The following is a 19,643-nucleotide window of genomic DNA, read 5'->3' as shown; positions in this document are numbered from 1 at the left end:
CTACAGTACCACTGAGAGCTTTAAATCACGAAGATCTGTGAGGCACTGCCACTGCGCCCGACACCCTGAGACATAAGTTAACAAGTTCCACGTGCCTGTAATTCCCCAGTACCCTTCAAAACAGGAACGCAGTAATGCTCACATTACTGGTTGGCGGCAGAAATAGGTAAGGTGGCAGTATTTCCCTGGAAGAACTCTTACACAAGGAGCTCTATATTGCTACTACATTCGTCTTGGGTGAGTTTATGTTCTTGTCCATAGAGCTCGAGTTATATAGTTTATTTTCTTATAAATATTAAAAATAAAACAAATTTAGTTTGAACATTATTTAGAGATATGAATACCGTAAATTGGTAGCGATTTTGTTAAAAATAACCTTGTATATTTGTGTGGGTGAATAATATCTGTATAATACGAGAGACAAAAATAAACTGTATGTTCATGACAGCTGTCTACACAAAGTCACAAATTTGTTTAAGGGGCAATGTAGCGCATACGAAGATTGTTGTTCATATTCAGAACTTGCCTTTTACGAGGTTTAAAACTATTGTGAAACAAAAACTTCTCTAATTCAGTTTCTGTGTAGTTAAATGTGAACACATTGGAGTGACCCGTGTCGATCTTGCATGTTGTTTCAACCTATGATATCTTTATATAAATACTGTAAACAATAATTCAATATTAGCGATCCCTAGAGTTTTTTTACTGAATCTTCTTCCACTTATTCGTTAAACTATATTTATAAAAGAGCTTTAATAAAAAAAAACCGAAATAACTTCTTTAAAACAAATAAAAAACCTACATATAAAACGGCGCACTCCAGAAGTCTATAAAGCCGCCATCTTTTGTCATGCATAGATAAACGGTGTCCCTAACAATTTTGGTAAAAAAGGACAATTATTTTTTATAAATTTCAAATTTTGTAATTGTTTTATTTGTGGATGAAAACTCCGATGCGCGGTTTGAGGTTTCTACAATTCCAAAAACGATACGGGCACGCACACGTAGCTCCTTTTCCACCCGGGGTTAATAAGAGTTTCACCTGCGTGTTCCATAGTTTTTCAGGGTGCGCACAGAGCTGCGACACGTGCATTACGTTGTGCGATCTGTTCGCGTGCCGTTTGTGCTCAACACGCTTAAAGCGCGCGTGCAATATGCGAGCAGCGCGCTCTCAGCTAGTTCTGTACGCACCCTAAGAATTTGTTTTACTCTAGTAATTTTCATGTCGTCTATAGTGATTACGTAGCATCCAGTTTCGTCGCTTGTTCACCGACAGCATAATAAACTAATGTCGATGACACGTCTGGCAAATAGACACATCCGAAGTGACATTGAGCTAAATTCACGTGAATTATTAGATTTGAGTTTTGTTATAACAACAATAAATTGTAGCTAGCCTTACTGACTTGAGATGGTTTTTAGTGATCAAATGCAGAAAGCAGTGTTGCTCGATACGGCGCGTATCGTTCGGTAGTTCTTGAAACTGAATATTTGACCCTGGCTGAGTGTGCCATTACCGGGGAATATCCCTCTCTAATTTAAAATCGATCGAAATAACTACCCAAAGTAATAATAATAACAATTTTAAAACAGTTAAAATAACTTTAAAAAATAATACATGATGTATCATTTATTTATTTTTTTACTTATGATATCAAGTTAGCAAATTTTATCTCAAGTGACCGATAGAGATATGTTGTAGTTTGTTCCCAAATGATTAAAATAAAAAAATATCCTTATTTCAACGGTAAATAAATTACATTTCAAATCACATTGATTAAACTCTACTTAACTCATTCGTAAGGTAGAATTCCTTTGAGAGAAACGAAAAGAGCTACAAAGTCTAGGGGTTGCTCTATGTGAATTGACATATTAATTTGTATGCAATTCTCATTTACAACATTATATATCACAAGTAGATAGAAATAACATTGAGGTAATTAAAATAAAATAAGCAGATTATTCCTCAACACAAAACATTTAAAATAAAATAGTTGAAAAAGCCTATGGAAGCGAGTAAAAGACTGGTAAGTATTCGCCGCATAATGTAGAGACGGGTATCTTTGCGATTAAATATGTATAACACTTTTACTAACTAAATAATGATACCTTAAATGCAATACATAGTTTTTTTTTTATCAGAATCAGACGTACACATACTATATCAAAATGTTGAAATCAATTTGATAAATGCGTGCTTGTTGCATATTTTTCAATGTGTTCTTAACCATTACGGACTATGGCAGAATATCGAAGAAAATGGATTTTATTTAATGATATCAAGCGATGGAATGAACAAGTCGTGTTTGTTCATGGAAAAATTTCCATTGTGAAAAATCATATTTTTCAGAAAAAATAATATTTTTCCTTGTATTTTTCTACATTTCACATTGACGCTATCAAAACTTGAAGATACTGAACGGAAGCAATACGGCCATCATTTTAAATCTCGTTTTTCTTTAACCTGTTATTCATTTTTATTTTACAATTCACGCTAAATAAAAATTCAAAAGATATTTCTAAATGAAGAACAAAATATGAGATTTCGAATTATATTTTTCCAATTTTTTAAAACTTTTCCAATCTTTTAGAAACTTTTCCGCAAGAAGTTCCACTATTTGAAATTTTTCGGAAAATTAACCAACAGTAGCCTGGTGGTAAGCGACATACCTATTCCTGATAGTTGCAATGCTACTCAGAACTCCCACTGCGCCCATCACCCTGAGAAATAAGTTGACAAGTCCCATGTGCCTGTAATTTCACCAGCAACTTCAGCACCTCACATTGCTGCTTGGCGACACGTAATAAGTAAGGTTAAGGTACTTCCCTGGCCGAATTCTTTCAAAAAGAACGCTACTGCTTAGTATGTTTATTAATACTTCAAAATTAAGGAAAAATGTTTTTTTTACCGTATAGATGTTAGCGTCTGTAGACATTGAAAATGCGACCATACTATGAAATGAAATAAATGTTGCAGCGAACATTTTGTTACTTTGACAACTCAGCGTAAATAACGAAACACCACAGGTTGACGAAACATAGCTCTCCTCTCCGCTTTGATAGACAATGGGCCTTATTATGGAACAAGATTCGTAACAAGGGCACGCTGTTTTGATCAATTAGCTATAGTTCAGTACCTATCCTTGTGTAAGAGTTCGTCCAGGGAAGTACTACATGACATGTGAGCAATACTGCGTTCCGGATTTGAAGAGTAAGGCTCAATTTATATTGCGGCGGAACGAAGTGGAAGCGAAGTTCCAAAATCTTCCGCGGAATTCTCGAGAATGTGTGTAAGGGCCATGTTTGGTGGGGGTCAGCGAAAGAGTTGTGTACCTTACTTTAGGAAACTAAAAATATTAACCCTACCATCGATGTATATTTACGTGGCCTGTGTTTATGTGAAACAAAATCTAAGGACTTAATACAGTACAGTAAACACAAGGAATAAAATAGAAATACTGGGCCGTATTTCTACAACGCCCTAATTTGGAATATTACAGTACAACGATGTTCGTATTAGCACCCAAATTATTTAATAAATTGTCGGGTGCGAGTTTAAAATGAAATTGCATAATTTGTTAGTTACTCAATGTTATTACAATATTAATGATTATTTATTTGATAACATAAAATGTAAAATTTAAGTGTGTATGTTATTTTTGACTTCTTATTTTTTGGTTAAATTCCAATTGCTGTAGTTTGTTTATGCTATTGTTTTGATTTAATTTTAATGCATTCTAAAGAGAGTAAAATATTCGCATGCCAGGTTTTGGTGAAATGTACGATCTAATGTAATATATTATAAGACCTGCAGTGTTAACTACATTTTTCAGCTAATAAATGTCTTGTATTCTTGTGTTCTAATGTTCTTACTAATACGTTATATAATTGACCATAAAGTTCATTATGCTATGTACAATGTCGTTACAAAAATTCGCTTCCATTCCGTTCCGCCGCAACAAAAATTGAGCCTAAGGCTACTTGTGAAACTACAGACACGCCTTTGTTAACGGTTTGTCTCAGGGTGGCGCACAGTGGGTCAAATAGATAATTCTTGGACATAGAAATAACTTGTGGAGTATCGAGCTAATTTTTATTTTATTAAAAACATAAAATGTATGTTTCTCCATACAAAAAAAAATATTATTTTTTATCTCTGAAAGTATCAACTTTAGGAACACAGATTTTTTTCATATAATAAATAATAACATTCCTGATAACTTTTATTCTTATGTAATTTCATGAAAAGCTTTAGAAATTCTAGAAACTTACTTACTTTAGAAACCTAGAAATTTTTAGTTTTTTTCGTTTGAAGAATTAAACATTTTATTTTTTATCTCGACATGTAGGAAAATGTAATGTGTGTGGTTTATTTATAATATAGGTCCAATCATTCTCTATCAAGCAAAATATAATCCATTTGCAGGTACTTGCGGCTTTACAAGTAAAAAGGTGTCTAAATTTTAGATTTGTTATTTATTTTTTAACACAATATACTAGTTTCTAATTAACTTTCGTGTTATTATTATAACACTCTCTAAAACTACGCTAAAATTAATTTTTCTTTAGTCGAAGCTCATGTATTTTGTTAAAAAAGTACATAAAAGAGTTAGCAATTTTGCCGCACCTTTACGTACAAAGCCGCAAGTACATGCAGACGGATTATTATTTTCTACATATAAAATCAATGAAACTATACTGTAATTAACCCACGCACATTACATTTTCGTATATTTTGAGATAAAAAATAAAATATGTAATCTCCATACAAAAAAAAAATTTTTTTCTCCGGAACTATCAACTTTTCAAGAAATTATACCAGAATAAAAGTTGATAGAATGTTGTTATCTATCATATATAAAAATAAATGCTCGATACTCCAAGTTATTCCTATGTCCAAGAATTATCAATTTGGGCCCACTGTGTTACTTACCACTAGGTACAGGGTCAAGAGCACGTCAAGCTTGACATTTAAGACTTAAATTCAACCCTATGCCGCTTACGATAAGAACCGTCCAAAGTACAAAATGTCAAGCTTGATGTGCTCTTGACTGTACACGACTTGTTTGTGCTGGTACTTGATATTATTATAAAGTTTTTTTCATGAGAGTGTTGTTGTAATGTGTTTCGAGATCTGCAATGAACTCCGAGTGCAATTAGGAATTATAGAAATTAGGACTTCATTATTTAATTGCCTCTGTGTCCGAGTGGTTGTCATACTGGACTGCCACGTAGAGGTCCCGGGTTAGATTCCCGGACCGGTAAAAATATTTCATTTAATATATCCTACATTTATTTCTCTCGTAAGTTTGGGTGTAATTTGTGGTTGTGTATGTTCATGGCACCCACGTTATAGGCTTCCCCTAGTGCGGGGCTGTGAGTGTCTGCGTTATTATTATTATTATCTATTTTAGATTCTTATTATAATTAATTACTGGCATTTCCCAATATTGAATATTTGTTATAAAAATGTAATATTAAATAATAATAACGCAATGATAACGCACCCTGTATCGCGGGTGTCGTGGACACAAATACAGACAACCACAAATTACACCCAAACTCACGAGAGAAGTAAATATAGCCCATACAAATATTTCTCCCGACCCGGGAATTGAGCCCGGGACCTCTGTGTGACCCAGCATGGTAACCGTTCGGCCATGGAGGCAATTAAATGGTTTAATACTTATGTAAATATTTGCATGGAATTCTACATAACAATTGTGGAAACATTGTACGCCGGAAGGCGGATTAAACTAGCACAAAACACATTTTTGTAACACCTGTATATCCCAAGAAAACAAATTAATTTAAATCTTAATTACGTAGGTTTTTTTTATAAGAAACTAGCTGATGCCTGTGACTTCATCTGCGTAGAAAATACTTAGAGTAGCCTGCTGTGATATACGAGTACTAATTTTCATTTTACTAGTTCTCTATACAAACTTTCACCCCCTACGTCGCCCCCTGTAAAGATTTATTTTTGTTTCAAAAAGTAAATCCTAAATCCCATCTGTCTCTATACCAAAATTGATCTATATTCTATATTGGTTCAGCGGTTTAGGTGTGAAGACGTAACAGATAGAGTTACTTTCACTTTTATAATATTAGTAAAAGTATGTGGCGATGAGGTCGACGATGGACTATGCACACCTAAATAATGCCTATTCACTCTCGCCTTGAAAAGGTAATGCTAAAATGTAAAAAGTAGTGTTACTTATTAATTTTTAACCGACTTTGAAAAAGTAGGAGGTTCTCAATGCGAATATATGTTTTTTTTGGATGTTTGTTAAGCGATTACTCGACTCGTGAACCGAAGAGGGTACCTCAGGAGTGGTCCCATTTAAATTTGAAGAAAATATTCCACCTCTAAGGGTGGCAAACTAGGGGATGAATCCGGTTTCGCGCACTTTCCGGTAACCGATTTCAACAAAACTTGGCAAATATATGTAATTCCACGAACTTTTGAGGTCGGTTTTTTAGTATCTGTACTGTGATTATGTACTTTAAAATTACCTGTCTTATCGATTACGGTAATATTGTTCAAAACTAATGATCGTTAATCGCTTATCGATTATATTATGATATACCGATTAACTAATATCCGATAATGTTATGTACAGTGCAGTTCAAAGCCCAAATCACCCGTTGACAAGTCCCATGTGCCTGTAATTTCACCAGCACCGTTACCCTTCAAAACCGGAACGCAGTAATGCTCACGTTACTGCTTGGCGGCAGCAATAGGTGTAAGGTGGCTTTCTGGACGAACTCTTTCACAAGGCATTTTACTGCTACTAACGTAAGGCATGTATTAAAGTCGTAGATACATGCGTCCACAGTGAAATATTTAATTATATTAAAAATCTTAAATGAAAAACAACCGTTCTCTCACCACGCTATCATAGTGTATCAAATGGAAATGGAACTATTTTTCCAGATTTAAATCGCGTATATTTGTTTTTTCAATGGAACCAACGTTTCGGGTCCTTTACAGCTCCCATGGTCACGGTTGCCTTGTTTTCCGATTAAATCCGGAAAATTAGTTTCATTTCCTATGTGTAACAATCGCGAAAAATCTAAGAAGTCGATAGTCAGTAATTTCGCTAAGAATGCTATTAACAACAGTTACCTATCAGTACTCAGAAATGACATTTTCCAGAAATAACCTTTGCTCGAATTTTCATACTTTAGAAAGTAATTTTGAGAGGAAAATGTTTTTTCTTTTAAACCTAGCTTAACCGATCCTAATCGAAACTTTGCGATAAACATCCAACATATCCCGAAAGACCAACAGTTTCGTTATAATTCGGTTTTCGGTGTAATGAAAATTCGAAGAAACGTTATATAAAAATTAAGTAGCGTCCTATCTGACGTTAATTCAAATTGTCTCGTTTTTTAACCCCAAAGGTGATTGACCTTACCCTAATTTCGAGCTATTATATGCAAACTAGTTAGTGGAATTGTCACCGACATCGAGTTATCCTTCTAGAGTTAACTTGTTGTAGACAAAAAAATTAACTATCCATTGTTTATACTAAGTACTTATGTACCACTTCCATAAAATCTTATACCGATGTTAACAAAGTGTACGAAAATCAAACTGCCATTGCGTCCGTCACCTTGAGACTTAAGTTGACAAGTCCCATATACCTGTAATTTCACCGGCAGATAATACTGTTCTAGAAGAAAAGCATTTACTAATGTTAGTTTTTTCTATGACTCCAACCGGAAATCTAACCTGGGACCGCCGTATCTAGCGCATAAAGTGCTAACCATAGATGAGCAGTGGGTTAAAACCCAATCAACCCGACTGGTTATCAATCGGGTTTACACTCAAGGGTTTTAACATATATATTACCATAATCGTGAGTAGAAACATAGGACCCGTAAAATAATACGGAATTTGGTAAAAATCCATATTTATTAAAAATGATAGACGAAAACGAGGCAACTCCGTAAAACACCCACCTTGCAATCCTGTTGACTCCTTAATTTTAATACGTTTGAGTGAATCGATTCAATAAGAAAGGTAAAATATGTAAAGCAAGCGATATACATTTTGTAATAATATTGTTACATTTAAACAAGACTTAATTTACAAATAGTTGTAAATAGTTTTTGTCTTCGACTTCCGGCGTTAATGGGTTTTAACGCGAACAAAACCCGCGTTAACTAAGCACTGGTCTAAAACCCGGGCACTTGCTCATCTCTGGTGCTAACCAATGTACTAACGAGATCGCAAAAATTTGTTTAAAAAAAAGAACGTCATTAAACATGTTAAGGACTTGAAAATAATATGAGGTCATTAAGTAATCGATTGATACGTAGGTACTTACGAAGTTGTATTTAAATAGACATCTTTTCACTTTTAGTTATTATTGTTATCAGAAATTATATTATCTTTATGTTAAAATTATTCACGAGTAGCACGTGCGGAATTCGCTATCCCAAAAACTAAGTAAACAATATGTTATTTTTACATCTAATTTAGAAGCGTATAACGTTCTTTAAAAATCTGCAATATCTGTGACAAATTACATTAAACCGAGTGGATAATGCAAGTGGTGTTTGGTGATAGTCAATATTGTTGCTTACTTCGTATCAAGTTTGTATCACGGCCGCTTCGAGCGAGTTGCTCGCTGCGTCACTCAGTGTCGTATCCGTGACACGAGCAGTTGACTGATCGGCTATTTTCGTCACCAATCGGGCGCTATCGGGTCTCGACTTTTTGTCGACGCAGTGGGAAGCTATAATCGCCCACCCATTAAGCGTTTACAAATATTTTGTAGAGATTACTGAATGATCATTTACGTTTTGTGTTATATTGGATCGTTATTGTAATGTTTCGAGGTTATAACTTTGCGCGTCAATATTTAATAATAATTGTTTAATTAGTGTATATTTACAATTTTCAGTTTTAATTCTAAATACAAATCGATGCCCCCATAGAATAAAATTGTTTTATCTAGACGTTTATTACGTAATCATACATTCGGTGGGCACGTCTAAATTATAAATATTTAGGCGCCATTTTGAAATTGTCATCGATGTAATAGTTTTATTACGCTATTTTAATGAATGATGAATTGCGACTCTTATGAAAAGTCGACTTTTAACATAAAAAATTAAATGAAAATTGACGCCCTCTGTGGCGTAACGATTTACATTGTGGTCACTGGATGCGGAGGACGCAGGTTCGATTTTCGGTAGGACCGATTTGGGAAATAAACTTTTCTAAATTGATTCTGGTCTGGGTGTTCTGGAAAGTGCCCCAGAGTGAATTCTACTGTTCTGGTCACGGAGTTCCCTAATTTGAGATGAGGCAAATAGGTTGTCTTATAAAAAAATCATTTAGTTGGTTGTGAAACATTAAAGATGGCAAACGCAGATGTCCTCTTTGAAACTTAATTTACATCGGTGCATTCCTCACATATCGCTATTAGACTAATTGTGTCAACATAAATTTTAAAGTTTCAAATTATTCACTTTGATTCGGTAAGTAATGTTGTTGTTTTTGATTAATTTGTATATTATAATATTTGATAAACGCGTTAATACACACTAACAGAGTATGTATAATATGAATAAAACAATTACTACGGTTACCAAATAAATTAAAAATATATAAAAAAAAAACTAGACTGCGTGGTCTGAAGATGCCTTTACAGTTCCGCAACGAAAAGTACAAAACATCAATAATTTCCACAACTCGACAGCATTTTTTTTTTCTTTTACATAATTTGTTTTTTCTTTTCAGTAATACGTAAATTGTCATCTTTGAAACAATTAAATAACGCCATCTTGTGTGCTTCGGTATTACAAAGTACGTCAAAATACATCAGCACAAAAATGGGAATAACGTTTTACAGGTACGCGATTGATCTGTTTTGGTTTTGTTCTGTATGTATTTATATATTTAATGACGATAATAGTATCTCAATATTATCTGCCAGCCTAGCTCATTCTCAATAGGTATAGACTGTCGCGTCTGTCCACGGTATTACGGTACTGATACTCTTTGACTAAATTCAACACAACACTGGAACATGTAGTTGTCTACTCCTAACTTATTTTTCACTAAAGGACAGATTACTTAATTAAAGGTACTAGAAAATATAACTAGACTAGTCTACTACTGAAAAATTAAATATACCGTATAATATTTATGGCAGAAATAATAGTTTCATCATACTTCAACAAAAAATTTCATCATTTGGTTGGATCGGAGGGAGGCAAATATCTTCTTACGTTCTTTTTGTTTGTTACTGACAATAATTATGATAACATGCTGTGGTGTTCAGAAAAATAAATTGTAATAGATTTATGAGACACCGTTTTATGTATTTTTTACATCGTAAGCGATGTATGTTGTAACCAAAAAATAAAAATACTTACGACAAAAACATCAGACGCGACAGTTTTTTAAAATTTTGAATAAATAAATATTGTTAATATTTCTAAGCAACGTTTGAAAACACTAGAAATAATAAAATGATGTAAGCAAGACGCACGTTCTGTTTTGCATAATACCTACCAGTAGCGAAGAAAATCTTATTGAAGCATAATATTACATTTTGAAACTTGTTCAACGAGCGTTACAATATAATACCTCCTACATTACTGGTGCAATAGAACTGTGTAGACGATTTTGACGTTTTCCTTTTTAGTTGAGTTTGAACCTCGGCGTACCTACCTATAGTCTGTCTTTTTTGAAGACGGAGTAAAATGACATTTGTAAGGTTGCCAGTTTTCATGACATTTTAAATAGTTGTGTAATTATCATCGATAGTTTTATCGATAGATTGTGAAAGAAGATAAAATTTTGCCAAAAATGACTAAATTGTGAATATTACGACATTATAATGATTACTATATGCATTATTGCCTTTTTTTATTCCTATTTTGACAGTTGGCCTACTATTGTCCAGATCGTTGTTCATTCATATAGGTACATTTTAACGAGAATAGCCGGATTTGATTATCTGTATTGAATTAAAGTAAAAAGCTTTAAAATATGTCTCCTCTTTGTATTTTTCATAAACATAATTTTAAATACAGTGTACATACACTAAATAGTGTAAATAGTAATAGTGTAAATACATATTTACATAATCTCAGTACAGAGTGCTAAAAAACCGACCTCAAAAGTACGTGGAATTACATCTATTTTATCCAAGTTTTATTGAAATCGATTACCGGAAAGTGCGCAAACCCGGATTCGTCCCCTAGTTCGCCACTATACGGAACTTGACACAGGACATAATAAAAATCGATTCTCACTACTCAAAGTATACTGAGAGATAAAAACGCCTTTAATTGGAGAATAGCAAAATCAATCAATTTCAAATAAATAATAAATAAAATAAATAAATAAAACCATTAAAAGAATTGCTCCTTATAATAAAATTTAGGCGCTATTTATAAAAATGAATCTTCATGCGTGAACAGCCACACTTAAAGGTGGATGATTTCCTTCAAAATCAAATGGGACCACTATGGACACCTCTTTCGAACAAAAGAAGAATCATCAAAATCAGTTCACAAGTACCGGAGTTATCGCGTAACATACATACAAAAAAAAAACATTCAGTCGAATTGAGAACCTCCTCCTTTTTTGAAGTCGGTTAAAAAATTGACAATTCAAATGTACTTGTGTTCAGTAATTGCATGAATAATGAGTCGAGGATGATTCAAATGAAACAAATTCGGTTATTTCTTCCGTAAGCGTGACCAATATTTAGTCGATAGTCGACATAATGTGCCAAGAGGCTTATAGGCGACTCGGAATTAGTAGAGGCAAGGTTGCAGCTTATCGGTATTTTACAGGATATATCACGGAGAGTGTGCGATAGAATTACACGATTTAATTCCGCTTTCCCATTTCCATCATCCGGAGACTAGGCGTAGGCTTGGATTCCATCCCTATGTTGTGAATATTTCAAAGATTCGCACAAAGCGTTACGCTTCCACATTTACATGGCGAACGGCTACGAAGTGGAATTCCGTGCCTGCAGACTTGTTCCCTGAACGTTATAACTTGGACCTTTTCAAGACGAGAGGGAATAGGCATTATTTAGCTGTGCCTGCTCCATCGTCGACCTCACCGTCACTTTCCATCAGGAGAGATGGAGCTCAAATGAGCAATTACATTTGAATATAAAAAAAAAGAATATTTATGGATTGCAATCGCTAGCTGCTCGCAAGTGGGCAAGACTTTTCAAAAAAGATCGGGTTAAAAGTATCAAAAATAAACGGACTGAAGAGACTGATGAGAGTGGGGAGGCGATGAATGCTTGTCAGGAGCGTAGCAGGTAGAAGTATATAGTCTCTGTCTACCCCGGTGAGAGACAGGCGTATGTACATTCGTTATATATGAACCTCAAAAAAATTTCTTGCTAAGCTGCCCCGGTGGCCCCGGCGTGGTAACAGATACTACCTATTTCTACCGCCAAACGGTAATGTGGGCATTACTGCGGCCCGGTTTTGGTGGGTAAGGGTGCTGGTAAAATTACAAGCACGTGGGACTTGTCAACTTATGTCTCAGGGTGTCGGGCGCAGTGGCAGTGTCCCTTGGATCTTTATGTACAGGCGTGTCGCTTACCACCAATCGCAAGACTTGTTCGTCCCGTCACTTGGAAATTTGAACTCAAAATTATGCCCAAGGCTACTACAGTTAGGACATTAGCGCCCTTCACACAATCACTCTATTGCTCGTTAGCAGGAGCGTACAGAATTGCGTGCGGGAAAGTCTGCATCGCGCGATTTTTTTAAGCTGACATTCTTCCGCGCGCAATTGCTCGTGTTCATTTTTTTTATAACGAAAAGAGCCACCGTGTAAAGGCTAATAGCTCAGAATAGACCGCGTGCAATTGGCGCAAGTTTGAGTGCGCAACTGATGAGCGCGTCTTCCCCTTTTCCTTCCAACGTCTTTGCACGCGAGCTCAATTGCGCGCGATTGCGAGTGTCTGTGTAAAGCCCACTAATCAATCAATTAATCCTAACGATACAATGTTAATTTTTAAATAATAGAATACAATTTTAGTAAGCATTCACTCTAATTGAGGTCATTGGATGATACGTATTAGCTGAATACAAAGCAATTCCTACAAAACATTTACAGTACTATCTGGTGATGTTATGGCGGCACTTCACATGGCTACTTGTATTCGCAAATAGGTGTTTTATGTACTTGGGAAAATATTTGATGTGCAGATGAAGATGACCATACCGTGGACTGTATTTGGCTCCTGTGATGTGTGTCGAGCAAGTGACCAGCGCGCGGTAACGTGAGTTTGATGTTTGCTGTAGTGTGGCATACATGGCAAATACTTCGTCACACACGCAATCTACATATGGAGATTGTTTGCCAAATATATCAATTACGCAAATGCAAATAGCAATGTGAAGTGCCACCATTACAGGCAACAGTGGGTCTTGTGCAGCGTACGAGCAACATGGCGCTATATGGCTATCTCTATATAGCCTTGACGCTTCATAACGCTCTAAATCTTGGTGGCGTTTTGCAAGGTAACCTATCACAAAGTCGAAAATTTTTTTGTCCGAAAACACGTTTGTTCGAATTTTCATTAAACCGAAAGCCGAATTATGTTTATCGCAAAGACACGATTAGGTTCGGTTAGATTAGGTTAACTTAGGTTTAAAAGAAAAAATCATTTTCCTCTCAAAATTACTTTCGAGGTTATGAAATTTCGACCAAACGTTATTTCTGAAAAATGTCATTTTAAACTACTGATAGGTAACCGTTTTGCAATTATATTATTGCAGAAAAATGTTCAAGTTTTGATTTATTTCTTACATAATATCGTAATCCTTGGTATAAGGTCACATGTAATCATACGTGAGAAGTGCTTTTATCACATGAAATACGATCTACGAGAAACAAATGATGTATATGTGACATTTTATAACTCTCCTATTTAAATAAAAATATATTTTTTTGTAAAAAAAAGCCGTCCTCAAAAGTTCGTGAAATTACATCTATTTTCCAAATTGTATATAGTCGAATTCAGAACCTCATCCTATTTTTGAAGTCGGTTAAAAAAACTATAAAAATGAAATATAAAATATTAAAAAAAAATTATTGTCGGCAATATGACCTTCTTAAGACTGACTTTTAATACAAGAAACTTATTGTTACAAAATTCTTTTCAAGAAGAGTCTCTTTCTACTTGCAATTACAAAAAAATGCTTAAATTAATAGCGGTTATCTGCGTAGAGCTACCTTTAGCGGTCCATAACGCTATCCTGTCGTTGCACGTGGTCTTAACCTACTTTTAACAGAGAATAGATTATTACCAAACAAATTTATTGGTATTAAAAGAACATTGTTGTTTAATTCTTTAAACAAGTTTAACCTATTCAGAGAAAAAAAGCGAATATGTAATTATTTTAATAATAGGCTAAAGTCTCTTAATTTTTGCATATAAATATTTAATGATAAAATAAGTAAGTTCGCAATATCAAGCCATAGTCTGTATTTTTTTAAGACAGAGTAAAATGACAGTTAATTACGTAAAAGTGTTGCCCGCTTGCGAGCAGCTAGTGATTGCAGTCGATAAGTATTCCATCGACTATTATAATAGCGGCTATCCGAACTAAATAGCGCTACATAGCGCTATAACCACTGCACATGACTTAAACAATTATCAATATCACGTTTATAGTGATGTTGTCGAGTATATTAGTTTATGAACTCCGAAATACGGAAGTTTCGAGTATGTGAAACATAAATTGTACAATACTATTAATATCGACAAACGGTAGGATTGCCCTTAGCGACAAAAATTTGCGTAGTAAATTTGTGTGTTCAAAACAAGCAGTAAAAGCGAATTTAATGGTACTTCCTATTGTAATTTGTAATAAAATAGTTACAATTAGTCAACAGCTGGGGTTCCACTGGGACGTCGTACCATGGACCACTACTCTCCCGATTTAGTTTCCATGAATTAAATAGCAGGTAATTTGTATAACGAAATTGTACATAGGATAATGAACTTTATGAATTGTGTAACGTACAACTAGATACGACACGGCAACTGCGGGAATTCCCGAAGTTGCAAAAGAATTCTCCGAAAGTCGCGCGAGGTCGCTACCATGAGTTCACATTACTAACCTAGCACAATTTTCCCTTCCGAATTTCATTATTCCGAACACGTTCAAAGGTCTAATATTACATTAGTGCTATGACAGTAGAAGTATCGTTTGTCCGAAAAACTAGTATTAGAATAATTATTACGTGTATTATTTTGGCAGAAGTTTGTTTGGTCTAATCATTTTTGATATACTGTCTGTTTTCCATTAAATTTAGGCTCTTGGTATTGATTTGCGGTGTTCAACTTCGCAGCTCCATCACCAGCATTTTGCTGGTGCACTGCAAGTCCCACTTACGTCATTTTCGTCAAACCATTGTGCTGCTGTCATCTGAAATGTAATATAAAAACAATGGTCTTGAGTATGCAATAAATGACATATAACCAAATCGAGACGAGTGCGAGAATCGAATTTTTTTGTATTTCCTAGCTGGTTCGATCCCCTCCTGTGGGTTCAGGTAAGATGAGAACGCACTAGCCGAGCGTGCGTGCCGCGGCAGCGGCCGGCGAGTACCAGATTGGAATTTGTTTGCATTTCTCATTCATCGGCAATAAGAACTAATATAAAAAAAATGTTTATGGATATCATTTCTTTTTACAAAAGCAAAATATTCAATTCTGTACAATAATCAAACGGAACTGTTCAATTTGCCGTACAAAATTGTGAAACATCTTACAAAGTCGCTAGCGACAACTGTCTCTGTAATCTCATGGTAAAACAACTGTTATTTGGCTCGCATCTATACGTTATACAATTCACATAAAGGTTATAATGCTATGATTATAAAAATTCGCGGCAATGTGAACTGAGCGTAAGGGTTGAAGGTAAATCAAATCGTTTAGACGTGTGAGTGTATATCACCGCGTTACCTAAAATGTGTTGGCCTTAATTTCACGTTGTACTTGTTATGCAATCATAACAGGAATAAAACCATGGAAACGCCAAAGAGAAATTAATTGAGCCCTCCCACCTAATTATTTACATGAACATAGTGTATTCAAGACCGTTTGATCATGACAAAGTAGTGGGAATGAAAGATAGAATCATATACATATATAACAGAATTGCGTGTTTATAATTGTCTGAAACTCGTAAACCCTTCTAGAAATATGTCGAAATGCAAACCGACTTGAAACAAAGACGCAACTTTACCACGTTACAATAAGGTTCAATTTTAGCAGCTAAACGACAATGCAGCCATCAACTAAACAATGTTGTCCGCTACGTGTTTCTAGGTGAACATCTATTGTATATGGTTATATGGTTGTTTCGCGTTCAATCATATCAGTATTCATGATGTTACAGTTAAACCCATCTGTAATCCGTTTCATTCCGCGGAAGTTGAAATGAATTTCGGAGTCAGTTAATACATGAATATGAATGCCCTAGACTCGGCCATAAGTCATCGATGTACGTTCTGCGCCGTGACTACATCGGGCTTTGTTGAAAAACATCGCAAGATCAAACACTATTGTTTGTCTTGTGGAAATTTCCAAACAAAACATTTCGCTCTGCATTCAGTCGGGCCTCCTTTACTTTTATAACGTCACGAGTAATTATCGCCTCCGTTATCGGCTTTTAATTTTGTATTCTTGGATGTCGCATGACACGATGATCGATATAGGTCAACTAAATATTTATTGTTGTACGAATACATGTCTCTGCCTTATCTCCGTCTGTTTATCTGCCTTATTTGTGGAAGGATTTTTGTGTAAAAATTTTTGCTCCTAAGCGTCCGTTCGTGCATTCTTATGTAGCGATATCTGCAGTAATCTTATTTATTTTTGTGCAAATGTTTACATACTCGTTGTATTAATGTTTCTATCACTAGATGCCTTATAACGGACGTTGTGATATCGCCATCGTCATACGTACTTACTTGCCATTAAATACATCGCGATAACGTATAATCAGACAAAAAAGAAACTGTGCACATGTTGGTTAACCTCCAAAAATTATCGGTCATTGTCTTTTTCTTGTGGAGGTTTTTAAGGAATTCTCTTTAGCGAGTTCTCGTTGTGAATGAAATGATGTCATATATTTTGCACTAAGTAACATACTCAGAGAAAAAATTCTAGGAAACATTCTCGGCGCAAAATTTGACGTTCTTTCTCTTATAGCATTTTCGAAGTAAATTGTGATATCCTTTTACATATCTGTCGTCTTACGGAGAATCTTCAAAATGTCTTTTGCCTTGTGCGAATTAGCGTGACCTTTGGCATTTATCATTTGGACTGATGGAAATACTTTAAAATTAAATATCGATAAAACATCAAATACGTTGCAGGAGTGCTCAGAATGTCAGGAGAACATTTCGCACGTGCCTGCGTTCCCATTTATTTAAACATAATGGAGTCTTGAGCCATCATTTCTATTAAAAGCTTCGATTTAACGAGCGGAATGAGATGGTACACTCGGAGCCACTCTGTTGCCCGCCGCTCGCCGGTAAGTTCGGTAAATATGGGTCGGTGGACGACGACGCGTAAACTCGGTGCGCGCCGAACGAGCCCAACCCGGTAATGAAATAACAAAGGTGCAACTCCACACACCGAACAAATAAAATTTAAAACTCCTAAAGCTATAAACTTCGCTTTTATTGCAACAGATTTCAAATGCGATTACATGACCTCGACTGTTTTACGAACTTCAAGAACAAGATGAATAATGAACTAGATACCATAAAAGAAGTTCAATCAAAATTGAAACTCTACGTCATTATTGTACCCTGTTTATTTAGCGATATACATGAACAGTTATTTCCTTGAAGGAGGGGTTACGTAATTTTGTAAGGCCATTGCACTGGTACCGCTTTCCGAAACTGGGATTGCAAAAACAGAAGCGACACGAGTGAGGAGACGGCCGCGGGGGTCGCGGGCGGCAGCTGGTGTCGCACGAGCACGAGCTACGGAAGTTACAGTGAACGGTGCCGAGACCGCCGAGTCGCGGTGGCCTTGGCGCCTCGGCCGCGCGCCGAAGGTGAAAGTCTTGACGATCCGCAATTATTGAACCTCGACCCGCCATCGCCATCCTCTATATTCGGTCTACTAACGATACTGTTAACAGCATCGTGCGTCCGGAATACGGCTCCCGACTTCCGCAATGTCAGCTTGTAGCAAACATTCATGACACCAATATCTCTAACTCATTTGATTTCCAAATGTAAGCACTTCCACTACCAACGTTACATTCCTTTGCGGTGATGATTTCATGATGCAGTGTTGATATAAGATATAAACGAATCTGTGTTAGGAAATGTATTTTTATATAAGCTTAAAGAAGCGGATTGCTCCTTCGCGCGTGATTGACTACGGCAACCTGAGGGTCGGTCTAGCAGCTGCTAACAGTGTCTGGCGTTTATTCAAATTCAAATGTACTGTTATTGAGTGACATTCATTGTGGACTTTGCGTACCGGGCTTCTTGGCACTTAATTTATTCCTTACCGCTGTGTGTTGAGCTTCATTTTAAAAGCATTTCTTATCCCTTTTCGTTGTTAGATGGTAAAGTTATGCAAATCTATCTTTCATAGTCGTCACTCGTTGAAGTACAAAACTATATAGTTCGTGAACCAAGTAGTTAAGCTGTTTATAAAATACATTTACGATAGTCTGCAATACCACAATTTGTGTCTCTCATTCCTTACAAAAACTCTCACTAATGTTGTGATTAATTTGTAATCGATTAAGGAACTGGCAAAAGAAGTTTTGCGGAAACAAACAACATTTACTTAATGTAAATTTATGGAAAGGTTAAAATATCAATGCGAAGGTTCTTCAACGATAAACGTCTTATAAAGTTCTTAGAATCGAAATTTGTAAAGCAATACAGGTAAACGAAAATGGCTGGGCCTTGAACGTTTAAACTTATGGCTACGAAGGTTCAATTTTGACTCATACATAATATTAAGTTTCTAAAGAAACATTACTTAGATTGAAGGGAACATTACCTGGTAGTTTAATATAAGACGTGTATTATTACTTTCTTTATTGCCTGCCTACATAAATATTTTGCTGAATTAATAAGTTCTTTTGATTAATGTGTTCATTTCCATAACACCTCGCTGTCCATTGTCAATGAGGCCTAGTTTCACGCATCTAAACGTTTCTTCAATTTACTTGATTTTATTCGATTTAGTTTAATATTATCTTGTATATCAAGTGATGATTTTACCTATCATAAAGATAGGCTTATTTTCGTAGATAAGCTTCAGTTTGGCTGCTTGCGTTCTTGTCACTTACTTAATTGTAATTTATCGATTTTAAAGTCAATCACAGGTAGCTATCTATTGACGTACAAATATTCTGATATTTATTGGTACGGTTGTTTTCACATAACTGCGACATATATAACAGCATGTTGGCAATTCTTTGTACTTAAAATTTGTGTAACTGTAACAATAGTCCAAAATTCAAAGTGCCGATGCAAAGATTCCAAAGCCCAGCGTGCTGTTGAATGTATGTAGAGAAATATTTAATGTAATAATAACAGTTTAACGTACTCCTTTTGCTTCCAAAACCTTGAATGCCAGTTGGGC

Source organism: Hyposmocoma kahamanoa, unplaced genomic scaffold (genome assembly GCF_003589595.1).
Source record: "Hyposmocoma kahamanoa isolate Upper Pololo Valley unplaced genomic scaffold, ASM358959v1 168, whole genome shotgun sequence".
Taxonomy (NCBI): Eukaryota; Metazoa; Arthropoda; class Insecta; order Lepidoptera; family Cosmopterigidae; genus Hyposmocoma; species Hyposmocoma kahamanoa.
This window is presented reverse-complemented; position numbering follows the sequence as displayed.